The 14,395-nt window shown below is 48.0% G+C and overlaps 1 long non-coding RNA gene across 1 annotated transcript; it reads left to right on the top strand.

Moving 5' to 3' along the window:
* The first annotated feature begins 1,183 nt into the window (after positions 1-1,183).
* LOC149354306 (uncharacterized) lies at positions 1,184-13,659 on the top strand. Its single transcript, XR_016289651.1, has 3 exons — positions 1,184-1,292; positions 12,410-12,630; positions 13,461-13,659. It is a non-coding gene; the product is annotated as an uncharacterized LOC149354306 (long non-coding RNA).
* Positions 13,660-14,395: the final 736 nt, after the last annotated feature.

Below are 14,395 nucleotides of genomic sequence, written 5' to 3'. Positions count from 1 at the left end.
CAATCGTTTGCATTGCGCTTTATCGCATCGCGTTCGCGACGTTTAGCGCTATGCGTATGCTGGAGTAAAGCTATCAATATTTTTTCGGTAGAATGCACGAAACATCAATGAAAGGTTAAAACTAGCGATGTTCCAGTTCTAGATCAGTCACGAAATTCCGCGATATATTATCAACGAAGCACCGCACATACCAGATGCATTTTGCACGTTCTTTAGAATGCCAATTTCAGTGAACACAACTATAAATGCAGACACACTTAGCTGGATGCAGGGAGGGAATAACTATAGAAGAGCTTTTTATTTGCAATGATCGCACAGACGGGAGCAGCGTCCTGCACTTTCATTTTTAGAATGTTAATTTCATTGAACACAGACAAGCATTAATGCAGACACACTAAATCGGAAGCACGGAGGGAATGGCTACAGAAGGCGAGCTTTTTTATTTGCAATAACCTTTTCTCTGTTCTCCAGCCGACGGTTGTCTCTCGCATAGAAGTGCATGCGTTTCACTATGACAAAATGCAGCAGTTGGCACGTAAAAGTGGCCATATGCTCTGCACATCCAAGCCGAGCAAGGTTTTGCAATTGCAGCTCGTCTAGCACCTCCCAAAAAATGTCCCCAAAAACGGGACCTTCTTTCAAAGAATTCGAGATTGCTTAGTTTACAATGTTGGTAAACTCTAGCATCTTTTTGGTGGGATGCTTTAAGCACCCTTGCTTGAAGCTTTTGTATAATGCAAGATAAGCGTCACTGCCAACAACTGGCACAGGAGAGCTGATATCTTCCATGCTGATATCTGCTGGCTGCTCCAAATCAGGCGGCGGCGACGATGGCGTAGGCGCGAAGGGCCACGCTGGTCGGGCAAACAGCGTGGCGAGCGCCACCGCGCGGCAGGAAACGGGAAGGCGACAATCCGCGCACCGCAGCTTTCGAACTGAAAGGGATCTAAAAACGTTGAAAGAAACGACGTCGTGACGTCGTTTGTCGAGAGTAACGAAGCCAAGCCGTAGCCACGCGCCAATAGCGAAGCGAAGCCATAGCCACGCCGCAAAAACGAAACCAAAACATCGAGTAACTTCGAAAATTTTTGTTCGGATCCGCAAATAGTACGAGGCAGAAATTTAGGACGCTAATTATGGGAAAAAACCTCGTATTATACGCGGGTTTTTACGGTACCTTTGTTGTGCATTTTGGTGTAAGGACATGAACTCTAACTATACCTAATTCACAGAACTGGCCCCAGCAATGACATCCATCAATGGGGCTAGTGGCAGTGGGCCAGACGAGTTTGGTGAGCGAACCTTCTTGTGATGCATGCCATTTTTTATTTTTCATAATCAAATCGGCCTAAGAAAATGTTCACTGCAAACAAAGGATTTGTCCAATGAGCGCCTGTTAACCCTGTCCTGTGCCACTTGAGGGCGCCTTATCCCCTGAAACTTCTACTCTCATCCTTCCACCATCTCTGCTGTGCCCCTAACTTTGACTGTATGTGCTACATTGACCTTTCTTGAAATTGGTTACATACCCTTCCCAGGCCCCATTTCTTTCTGTACTTTTTATCTCTACTTTGTGTCGCTCTCCTACTCTACTGTGTGATTACATCTATACCTTTCGATAGCTTGCCGTCCTGCCTTCAGTTGCATTTCAAGCCTTTTCATTAAGCTTCATGTTTCTTTCCCATAGTTATCTAATAATTAAAAGCTTTTTAATTGATTGACATCCCCTTTCTTGTGAATTAACAAAATATATTAGCATTATTCTGGTCGTCTGGTACATTCAAAGTTGTTAGGCGTTGTACCGTGTACAGGTTGAAAAGTTTTCTGGCACAGTGTTCCTGCTGTCCTTCAGCAGATGCGCAGTTAATTGAACCTGACGTCTTTTTTTTTCTTTTTGCATTGCCTATGAGGCTTGCTGTACTGTCCCTTTCATTTTTGGCAGGATATGCGATTTTTCTGAACTGCTCTCGCTCCGCAGTGTTCTGCTGTGTCTTTAAGGCTCGTTTATGGGGGTTCAACGTCCCAAAGCGACTCGGGCTATGAGAGACGTGGTAGTGGAGGGCTCCGGAAATTTCGACCAGCTGAGGTTCTTTAACGTGCACTGACATCGCACAGCACACGGGCCCCTGGAACTTCGCCTCCATCGAAATTCCATTGCCGCAGCTGGATCGAACTCTCGTCATTTGGGTCAGCAGCCAAGCGTTATAACCACTGAGCCACTGCGGCCACGGTTGTCACTTGTCACTTAGCCCTCATTATTTCACCAGTTATCTTTTTAGCCATCAGTGTTAGTGTAGTTTGAAAGGGTGTGCGCTAAAAAGACGTACACAGGGAAAAGATAGAGACGACAGGAAAGAAGCGCAACTTCCAACTTTAATGACAACAAAAGAAGCCAGGCGCACATATATATCCGCTGATAAACAGATATGAGCTGCGTGATGGAGCGTGACCCCATCAACCAAACATAAGACAGCGCAAAAAATGCATATCTAAGTGACATTAAAAGAAACCCAAGAAAGTGAACATATCAAACACCTGCCGAGGTAAGGTAAAAAAGTGGGATTCGTATCGGCTGACAACAATGCATAACAGCATGGGAAAACAGAGCTGTATGAAAGACGACACTGAAAAAGAGGATAACACCATAAAAAAGGCTAACAACATGACGAAATTTTTAACAAAGAACAAGTGAAAGATGGAGATAAAAACCGTGTAAAGGGTGGTAAATAAAGGCACATTGGAACATCTAAAAGGACACTAAAACATAGAGAGGCGAACGGGTTAATAGTCTAGATGTACCCATCCAGAAAGGCAAGTTCATTTCTAGACAGGTTAATGGAAGGCGTGCTAACGCACTTGTCTTTCCTGAGGTGAATAAAAAAGGCCTCGATTACTTCTCTTTCTGTCTTGTCCTGAGCCTTAGCTAGAAACTTGGTTTCATTAAACTTGGGGTAGCAGTTCTGGCAACTGCTGCAGTGTAACGGAAGGTTACCTCCAGACCTGTTCTTCATGGTGACGTTGTGCCTGCGGGCGCGCTCATTGAAACATTTCCCGGTTTGACCCACATACACTTTGCCGCACGTCAAGGGAATCTCGTACACAACATTGGCAGTGCATTGTGTGTACACGGTTTGATGCTTGATATTACAGGCCTTCTTAACACGCTTCCTGGTCACCATCGGACATAATTTCGCCAGTTTGCAAGTAGCCGAAAAAACCAGCCTAACCCCGTGACGAGACGCAACTTTCTTTAAATTGTGTGAAAGACCATGCAGGTAAGGTATAACCTGCACAGGTTTCCGTTCTGTTTGATGTTTAGCATGCTCCGAGTTTTTAATTTTTTGCAAAAGGTTTTCAGACATGTTCGTAACCAGATTTGCAGGGTAACCTGCAGCAGAAATTCGGTCGATCTGGCACTGGAAACTTTCACCTATCTTGTGGCCGCAGGATTTTTCTAAAGCAGATTTCATGCAAAGAGATACTATGCCAAGCTTTACCAGCTTGGAGTGGGCACTATCATAGGGCAAAAGTGACTTCTTTGAGTGCGGCTGATAAGACCAACACACATGATCATTTGTAAAGATAAGCTGTAAGTCTAGAAACTGGAGTCGATCATGATCTGCTCGTTCATGCGTGAATTTTAGACCCCTCGATGAAGAACAGAAGGTAGTGAGAATTTGGACTACAAGTGTATCAGCAGCACAGTATGAAGGTGCGTTAAGAAGGACAAGATAATCGTCGACGTATCTGAAAATACGTGTTATCCCTGTGTCCTTCAAGCTAGCTTCAAGGCGCCGGTCAAATGACGCCAGAAAAATTCCGCATAAGACCGGTGCGACTGAGGAACCTATACAAATTCCGGCTTTTTGCAAGTAAAACTCATCCTGGAAGCAAATAACAGTGGAATCCAAATAAAACAATAGTAGGTCCAGAAATTTTTCAGTTGTGACACCGGCAGAATTTTGAAACCTGACTTCGCCAAATTCTTCCAAATGTTCACGAACAGCATCCAACAACCCGTCGTGAGGCACAGAGTAAAATAAGTCCTCAACGTCAATTGAAAAACCAGTTGTGGCCGATACCTTGCCTCCCTCCAGTACCTGCACCACTTCCTTTGAGCTTCGAACGCGGTAAGGGTAAGCGCCAGCTATTCTGTCCAGTTGGCACCGAAGGAAGTCACCCATAACTTTTTGCCACGTATCCCTTTCAGACACAATGGCACGTAGTGGACAAGCAGGCTTATGCGTTTTACCTGAAAAGAATATTTCGAGGCATCCGGTCTCAGCTCCTTTGACCGCCTCGGAGCATGCTAAACATCAAACAGAACGGAAACCTGTGCAGGTTATACCTTACCTGCATGGTCTTTCACACAATTTAAAGAAAGTTGCGTCTCGTCACGGGGTTAGGCTAGTTTTTTCGGCTACTTGCAAACTGGCGAAATTATGTCCGATGGTGACCAGGAAGCGTGTTAAGAAGGCCTGTAATATCAAGCATCAAACCGTGTACACACAATGCACTGCTAATGTTGTGTACGAGATTCCCTTGACGTGCGGCAAAGTGTATGTGGGTCAAACCGGGAAATGTTTCAATGAGCGCGCCCGCAGGCACAACGTCACCATGAAGAACAGGTCTGGAGGTAACCTTCCGTTACACTGCAGCAGTTGCCAGAACTGCTACGCCAAGTTTAATGAAACCAAGTTTCTAGCTAAGGCTCAGGACAAGACAGAAAGAGAAGTAATCGAGGCCTTTTTTATTCACCTCAGGAAAGACAAGTGCGTTAGCACGCCTTCCATTAACCTGTCTAGAAATGAACTTGCCTTTCTGGATGGGTACATCTAGACTATTAACCCGTTCGCCTCTCTATGTTTTATTGTCCTTTTAGATGTTCCAATGTGCCTTTATTTACCACCCTTTACACTGTTTTTATCTCCATCTTTCACTTGTTCTTTGTTAAAAATTTCGTCATGTTGTTAGCCTTTTTTATGGTGTTATCCTCTTTTTCAGTGTCGTCTTTCATACAGCTCTGTTTTCCCATGTTGTTATGCATTGTTGTCAGCCGATACGAATCCCACTTTTTTACCTTACCTCGGCAGGTGTTTGATATGTTCACTTTCTTGGGTTTCTTTTAATGTCACTTAGATATGCATTTTTTGCGCTGTCTTATGTTTGGTTGATGGGGTCACGCTCCATCACGCAGCTCATATCTGTTTATCAGCGGATATATATGTGCGCCTGGCTTCTTTTGTCGTCATTAAAGTTGGAAGTTGCGCTTCTTTCCTGTCGTCTCTATCTTTTTCCTGTTAGTCTTTTTTAACGGACACCCTTTCAAATATGAATATGTACCAACTAGCCCGTCAAAAAGCTTTACTACTGTTAGTGTAGCAGCCGATCAACTCTTCACTGAGATGTGTTTCTCATAGTATTAATGTTTCTACAAGTTTTAATACAGCATAACCCTGCTGATGTACTCCTCACGGGACTAAAAAAAATTGGCTGTGGCTTAGCTCAGCTATGTTAGACATACGTAGCGAGAGGTAATGGACCTTCAGAGGCTAGGCGAACTCGTCGAGCTGCATCTTCACGGCGTCGCTTATTCAGACGTTCTGCACGTTCTTCCTCGGTCTCGTCGCCTTTGCCTTGTTTCGTTCCAACAGCTAAGCTTGGTTTGTTTCAGCCTCTCCGACTCGCTCTCCATCTCTGGCCACAACAGCTTCAACGAACCGCCCTCTTATACAGGCCGCTGCTCATTCATTCATAAATCTTTAATCACAAGGATGACCTGAGGCCCAAGGGGGAAGTGGGTTGGTTAGGTGAAGGTGAGGGTGTCGGTCTCTGATATGAAGTCTAGCAGGGCACTGAGCTTGCGCTTGGCGTCGGTACTGGGGGCCGTCCAGTCATCGTATGTCTGGATGTGGTAGGCAGAGGTGTAGCAGGCGCAGAGGCTCGCAGTGCCAGGACAGGTCCAGATCAGGTGGTGCAAATCAACAGAGTCAGCAGGGAAATCGGGGCAGCCGATCCTGGTTCGGTGCCATCGACTCGGGATGTCCGGGGTGTACGCTGCAGCGGCTCGCACCTTGTGAGCGAGAACTTGGGCCGGGCGAGAAAGTCCAGAAGGAATGGATGGAGTAATGTCTGGGACAAAGTCCCACGACAAACCCCTCTGCTCTTGTTAAAGGCGTGTGATGATAGAGTCAGGTATTATGAGCGGGATGGGAGAACGATAAGGGTGGTCCGAGTTGGTCGGCTCACGTTAAGGCAATGCCGACGGTCTTCCTCTAGCTGCGCGCCAGCAGCCTCGTGGGCAGTCCTGTTCCCGGTCCCTTGTGCGTGATTTCTGGGTGTCCAGTGAATGCATACGTAGACCTGGGAGGTCTCTTGCTGTGCCTACTGCTATCTCTGGCTCTCCTCCTCCTCTGACGTTGCACCAGATGGCGCGGCTCCATCTGGCAACGGTTGCTAGGAAGCGGCGCAAGAAGCGGTGTGACCACGGTGTGACCACCGCCGCAGTGAAAATGCTACTTTGCGACCAATAGCTCTTGCTACAAAAAAAAAAAATGCAAGAGCGAGGAAACATTAGAGGCAGGAAGTAGGACAAATTTAAAAATGACAGGAATGAAGAACTAAACACATTTATTGCAGTGCTGGCACTTGAAAAAATCATGCAGCATTGTCTGCTGCATTTTCTTACGTCCGGTGAGGACTACTCATTTCTCCAGAATTTACGGGGCTATGTGGCTGTTGTGATCATTGCAAACATACTTTCTGAGAATGTCTAATGCCGCTACAGCCAACATAATGGTTGGTTCCAGCGGAGGCTAGCCCTCGTCCTCTTTGTTGCCACTGCTGTGTGCATCCAGAAGTCACAAAAGATGTGATGAGGTGCGGAAGGACAAAATCAATCGCGCCAGCCACACTAACACTAGCAGCACAATTACAAAGAAACAAGGATAGGTGAAGAAAAAATTAGCTGTGGTTTAGCTCTGATTAAACATGGCGAGAAGCGGTAGCTTCATGTGGCTGCGCTTTGCAAAGCTTTGTTTGTTTCTAGTTTCTCGGCTTGTTGAAAGATTGTTGTTTCTTTGGACTTTGCCGCACGTAGCTACGTGAAGCTACTGCTTCTCACCAGGTTTAACCGAAGCTAAACCACAGCTGATTTTTTCCTATACCCGTGGTGTTAGATTTTCTGCGTGTGGAGCACTAATCTTCCTCTTTGTATTCTTCGTCTTCCTCTTGTTATTCCTCTTCAAACTCCTCTCGAAATCGCCTGTCACTGATCAATCATGAATCGCTCGAATCACAAATTACCATGATATTGCATGAGCGGCTGTGTAACCTAGCAGTTAGTATACAAGAAGCACATATACAGGGTGTCCCAGCTAAAAGTAACGAAGCTTGTAAAAAAGAGGATGATCCCTAGCCGAGTGAGACCAACTGAGGGTTGTTGCCAGTCGCGTGTCGTAGTCTGTAGTATTTTTTTTATTATGCAAACATGATTAATTAGCAGAGACTAATTAGCTAACTTTTTAATTATAGCCTACAGGAAGAAAGTGTCAATGCAGGAGTTGTAGATCCCTTTGAAAAATAACCGTTTGCCGTGTTTGCAGCCAAGTACCACTGATACAGCTTCTTTTATTTGACTTAAAAGAAAGCCTGCGAAATACAAAAAGAGCCACGTGATAGGGAAGCAGTTTCAGCGCTCCCAGACGACCAGCCAAGCAAAGACATTCGCTTATCTTTGCAACGTTGTCCCGAACGGGGTTCGGCGTTTTGTGATGGTTGCGAGATATACGTAATTAACTCTCGCATCGGCGCTAGGGCGACCGTTTCTTCAGCGCGTGACGGTGCAAGTTAGCGGCACGGCCACATTCCTATCACTCGAGGCGAGGTTACGCGTGAAAAAGCGCTCCATGCGAGCCGCGCTTCACTTCCTTGAAAAGCAGCACCCGCTCACTTTCCATGACGCATAAGCAGTTCCTGGTGCATATCTCGCCACCTCCTCAAGACGCCAAAAGCTGTACGGGACAGCGTTGCAAACATAAGCGGATGTCGTTGCTTGATCGCTCGTTTGGGAGCGCTGTAACTGCTTCCCTATCACGTGGTTCTTTTTGTATTTCGCGGGCTTTCTTTTAAGTCAGATAAAAGAAGTTGTATCAGTGGTACTTAGCTGCAAACAAGGCAAACGATTATTTTTCTATGGGATCTACAACTCCTGCATTGACAATTTCTTCCTGAAAGCAATAATTAAAAAGTTAGCTAATTAGTCTTAATTAATCACGTTTGCATAATAAAAAAATACTGCAGACTAGGACACGCGACTATCAACAACCCTCAGTTGGTCTCACTCGTCTAGGGATCATCCTCTTTTTAACAAGCTTGGTTACTTTTAGCTGGGACACCCTGTATATCTCCAGTTTTATTGAATTGTCACACCGTGGGTCTGAAGCTTAGTGGTTAGCACACCTGGCTCTCGCCCAATGGACCTGAGTTTGAATCCCACTGATTGTGAGGTTTATTTGTTTGTTTATTTTATTTGTGGCAGACTTGAAGGTCATGTTGCGTACATGGCGATCTCAGCCGTGCACCTGTAGCAGTGAAGCTACTGCTTCAAAAAAGTGCAACCACTGTGGATGATGATGGCACAGCCTGTCTGAATGCCGTCTGCCTAACACAGTGGTGCTAGACATGCCAGGCCAAGTAAAGCCGCTTTAGAAGTAAACATATGACTGCCACTGTTTCTCATTTAGGCTGGCATGGGGTGTTATTTCACAAGTATTACTGTGTAGGAATGTGGCCGAAGTTACAATGCAACGAACAGCAGGGTTTATAATGCATGGAACCCTATTATCATCATGCCAGATCTAGACCACTACAATGTGTAGCAGCCAGGAAAATGCAGCACCCATCAACTCAGCAGCGAGGTTCTACTGTGCAAAGCTTTCACTGTTACCTTGAGAGCAAAATACTTAATTTTTTTCATTTACTTGATAGCCCACAATGTCAAACTGAACTCAGTTTGCTTTTGCTTATATGTGCTGCTGAGGTGCATTGATATTGGTGTACTTCCTTTTCTTGTCAAAAAGTATGCTCAGCCGAGGAGATGGAGAGCGCCGCGGACTGCCAGCTCCAGCTGCCTGGTGGGCAGGACACTGTGATAGGTTCTGCTAGGGATGATGGAAAGGTGATTGTGCGTGTTCTTAAGTCATATAGTGTATCAAATACCATAGTAGAGTGAGTGAATGATTCTTACTTAAATTGGGGCTGGTACATAGTGAAATGGGTACAGTTTAGAGGATGATGCTAGCTTACATTAGAAACTTATACTAGTCCCAGTAAGTGTGCCGAAAAGGGTAGTGTGCAAAGCATAGATATGTGGTTTCAGACAATATCATGTAAGGCACAGGTCAGCATTTCTAATTTGTCATTTTTGTACTTCATTACCTGACGATGCCATAATGGGTCTGCAGTTATTCTTGTCCTGAGGAAATTCTTAGTACACAAATAATTTTTGATCATGAGGAGGCTGCCTTGTTCTGTCAGGTATGCCTAGTTGTTGGTATTGTGGGGTTTAAATAGGGGAGATAAACACGTATTCCCCGTTTAACCGCGGCTGAGCCAGTTCAAAACCGCGCGGACCCCACCCCGTGGTCGCGTACGCTACTGAGCGCACGCCGACCACGGCGGGCCGTGCTCTACGGGAACAAAGGAACGACACACTGGCTGACACAAACAAGGCATTTATTGCTATAACAACAATAACGCCAGCTAGCAACAAAATACACTGAGGAATCTAGGATGTCCGACTCACCAGCACGGCTACGAGCGAACGTCCGCCCACGGTAGGGCAAAGGGAACTCCGAGGTCGAGCGGGACGGGCTCGGCGGGAGTAAGTTCCGACCGAGGGGCGCCCGTCGACGAAGAGCGAAGCTGCGAGCGAAACATCTGCTCATTTCCCGATCCCAGAGAGAAGAGAGCTAGCCTTCCCCCGCGCGCGAGCGGCCAAACACGCCATCCGTGGCGCTGCTGTCGCTGCGACGCGAGCGCCCTCCCCTGTTAGCTAGAGTAACCAAACTAAAGGGAGTGCTTTTCGGGGGCAGCTAACAACAGTGGGGTGCAGTGCGGGAAAGTGAACGCAGGGGACGAAGGCGTCCCCACATCCCCCCAACCTTAAATAGACCCACGCGCCTGCAAGTTACATGCTATGGAGGAGTCTCCTGGTCTTCATGCACTTGAGGCAGGTCGTGCAGCGGAGGTCACGCCGACAGCGTGCACGCAGTCTTCCGCGGTATTCCGAAGGCGGCGTGAAGGTCTCCGCTGGGACGACTCGCATGGCCCGCGGGCTAAGTGCCCGCAGGCCCGCGAAGAGGAGGGCCGGTTGACCACTGCAGGCCAAGATTCCGCAGTAGTCGCCAGGGCAACAGCAGCCAGACGTGGCTGCTGTCTGGTCTCGCCACGGCTGCCCCGGATGGATGCGGCGAACAGGATACAGGCCGCTCCGTCGCAGCAGGCGGCAGCGAGACGATGTGCACAGGACAGCAAGCCGCAGTGGCTCCAGATCTGTAAAATTTACGAAACACACTCCGCATGCCTTTAACGTAGGTCACGGGAGGGGAAACGGTGTACACAAGGGCCTGGTGGCTCAATGCTCAACTCGCTAGCAAAATGTGTCGGGCGGCTGTGCAACGCAAAGTTCGAGTGAACAAAGCCCTTTCTTGAGTTGAACGAGAATGCTCGGTTCATGCGAGGTTAAAAAAAACGGGTGGGCCAGCAAAGTGCGCCCCCCTCTCAATACCACGGTCCGGTGGTCGTGTCACTTTTGACAAGGTGCAGGCGGCTATGAATAGCCTTAGGCCTCAATGCCACTGTGAAGGTCGACGACCCCCAACAAAAGAAAGACCCGAAACGGGTTTCGTGTGCGCAGCCGCGAGGAGACATCAGCGTTGTGGGGTGGTCCTCCCCGCTCACTGCACAAAGCAGCTTGAGCGATCGGCGCCCACCGTATCGGACGGTGTCGGAACGCCCGGTGCCGAGCTGCAATACCAGCGAGCTCGTTACGGCACCCGTGGCCCCAGGCCACCCGGCTCCCAGAGCCGCGACTCCCAGAGTCGAAAAAGAGACAGCGAGAAAATATATACAGAAACTCGGACCACCCACGCGGCTTCCGTACTCACTCGCTTCGGGCTCGGCAACTCCGCGGGCGCTAGGCCTCGCGCTCCCTCGATGCGGACCAAGTGGTTCTTGAAGAAACTCCAGGAAGAAAACTTCACAAAAAAAACATGCTGAGCATGTCGAAAAGTTCAAACATGCTGCAGCGCAATACACCTCGCACTCAAGAAAGCATGCCGCAGGTCCTAGCGATCAAAATTCACTCTAGGCCTAGCACTTGTCAAGTCCGGACAAAGAGCGTTCCTCGAACCGAACAGACTGTCGTCCAATGTTCCAAGAGCAGGCCCCACGTTGGGCTGCCAGATGTGGGGTTTAATTCGGGGAGATAAACACGTATTCCCCGTTTAACCGCGGCTGAGCCAGTTCAAAACCGCGCGGACCCCACCCCGTGGTCGCGTACGCTACTGAGCGCACGCCGACCACGGCGGGCCGTGCTCTACGGGAACAAAGGAACGACACACTGGCTGACACAAACAAGGCATTTATTGCTATAACAACAATAACGCCAGCTAGCAACAAAATACACTGAGGAATCTAGGATGTCCGACTCACCAGCACGGCTACGAGCGAACGTCCGCCCACGGTAGGGCAAAGGGAACTCCGAGGTCGAGCGGGACGGGCTCGGCGGGAGTAAGTTCCGACCGAGGGGCGCCCGTCGACGAAGAGCGAAGCTGCGAGCGAAACATCTGCTCACTTCCCGATCCCAGAGAGAAGAGAGCTAGCCTTCCCCCGCGCGCGAGCGGCCAAACACGCCATCCGTGGCGCTGCTGTCGCTGCGACGCGAGCGCCCTCCCCTGTTAGCTAGAGTAACCAAACTAAAGGGAGTGCTTTTCGGGGGCTGCTAACAACAGTGGGGTGCAGTGCGGGAAAGTGAACGCAGGGGACGAAGGCGTCCCCACAGTATGTGAAATTTATTCTCATTTCTGAAGTTTGTTTGAATTGGGGCAGAGAACATTATTTCAACTTTTGGCGGTATTTGACTCGGAATGAAGAGAAGCTAGAACTGTCAGAAGATTGTGCTATATATTTCATGTTGCACGCAAGCAATTTCTTTTTTTTTTCGAATTATAAGGCTAGAAATAAAAAATCTACTGATTTTGGACACTGCTCGCTGTAAAAGAGTGCATTCATGCCTACATAATTTTTATGTTTTTCAGCTGTTTGTTTTAAGTTATGAAATATTTAAAATCCCTTGATTCATTGCTGTTAATGTGTACAAATGCGAAATTCTCCACGTTTGCTGCAGGTCTATGCAGGCAGTGGGCTCTGGATGGAGCCTGGTGCCTGGCAGATGCTCCTGAGAGCACCAACAGACTCAATGTTCTGCCGCGGTGCTACTCAGGTGTATTGGACACCTGATGAGCTGAAGAGCCGCAGCGTGACTGGCGTGCTTTCAAATAAGTGCCGGTCTCTTGGCAGAACAGAGGCGAAACCGGCACTTACACCGGAAAAAGTCTTCTCTGAAAGGTGCTAGTGCTTTTTTTTCTTTGCTTTGAGTAACACCTAGGCAATCAAACTTTGCTTCAGCCAAATACAGTCGCGCTCACTTACAGAAAGCGTGATAGTCATGGAGATCCTGTTCATTGTATCCGAGGTTTTTAACAACTGCAATGTCCTTATTGCATCCAAAACTGCAAAGTCGGGCAAAAGTGACGTTTAGTTTTTGCAAGGTGTGTTATGCCCATACGTTTCTTCATGCAGGCTCTATCACAGCACTTTCAGAGATCTCCACACTGTTTGTGTGGCTCTCGCTAAGATCCGTTCTGCCAGTAACCTGATTTATCTATTTGGTTGTGAAATTAGCGTTCTCAACGACTGGTGGCAAGTCATTGTGCGCGTTCTCCGATGTTGCTGCGACAAAGATAGTGCAATTGACATATCTGCACAGAATGTATAAATAGCATTGCCCGTTGTTTCGAGTAATCTCTGTCTTTGGTTTTCATGCAAGCATCTCAATGCATCCAACAACACACAGCAGACGCGGAGTGGGTAGGCCCATGTGTCGTCAGCAATCAGAGGTTGCCAGACAAGCAGTCAGTTCGCAAAGGAAACGAAAATCGTTTTAAAGATATCTGCCGCACGGAATCAACTAAAAGTTTTGGGTATTGTAATTTAATGTGTTGGGAATTAAATGCTACAACAAGGGTATGCACGAAAGTAGGCTTCATGGCCCCTTTAATGGCGAACATTCGTTTCTGTGTTTTTACAATGAGAGTGGTAATTCTGAATCTCACTTTTGCATTTATCATGTATCTAGTTGTGTTCAAATGTGGCCTATTTTGTGTTCTATTGTGCAGCTCTGTTTCATATCTACATGGGAGACATACCAAAGGAGCTTGCAGAGAAGAGACTGAAAGCCGTGCGCATGCACCTCTCACAGAAGCTGGGGGACGTGCAACGAAAAATTGGAGGTCATGATGTATAAATTTATTTTGCCACTTACCTATGCCGAAGCCGTCAGGCGTCCCCGCCCAGAAACATTCGTTTCGTACCAGCATCCACCGTAGTCGACACCATTTCGTCCTGCCTGGCCACCACCGCAACGTTTCCGTCCATGGCGGACACCGGACAACCTACCCATTTGTTATGTCTGCGGCATTCCTGGCCATGTGATGCGTCCCTGCCGCCGCCAAGTGTTGTCCCCTGCTGCCAATACTGACCCTAGAGGTTACGCCTACGCCCCTCCCCAGCCTTTTCACCGCACTTCGCCTTCTGAGACCACTGCTTCCTCCGATCTCAGGCCGTCTATTCGCCGCCGTGCTCCATCTCCATCTCCATCTCCATCGCCGTGCTCGGTTTCCCCGATGCGCCGTCGTCCCTCTTCCCCTTCGGAAAACTAGTGCCCGCAGTTCCGGAGGCAAGAACTGCTTGCTCGTCACCAAGCTCAAGACCTCGACTTTCTCCGACAAATTTGATCGCGGTTTCTGTGGAGGGCACCGATGCTTTCGCGCTTGTTGACACCAGTGCTGCTGTATCTGTACTAAGTGAGAAATTGTGCCGCCAGTTACGAAAAGTGATGACTCCGCTATATGGTTTTATGCTTCGCGCCGCTAATTCGCAACTTATTGCGCCTTTGGGGGCATGTACAGCCCGAGTTACTATTCAGGACGTTCTGTATATTGTTGAATTCATCGTCTTCCCATGGCCGTCTCACGACGTCATCTTAGGCTGGGACTTTCTCTCCCAACATGACGTTGTCATCAACTGCGCTCGTTCCGAAGTCGCCCTTCTT

This window comes from Amblyomma mixtum, chromosome 3 (genome assembly GCF_055824585.1).
Source record: "Amblyomma mixtum isolate Tamu chromosome 3, ASM5582458v1, whole genome shotgun sequence".
Taxonomy (NCBI): Eukaryota; Metazoa; Arthropoda; class Arachnida; order Ixodida; family Ixodidae; genus Amblyomma; species Amblyomma mixtum.
Note: the sequence above shows the minus strand (reverse complement) of the source record. Positions and strands in the feature narration are given on the sequence as shown.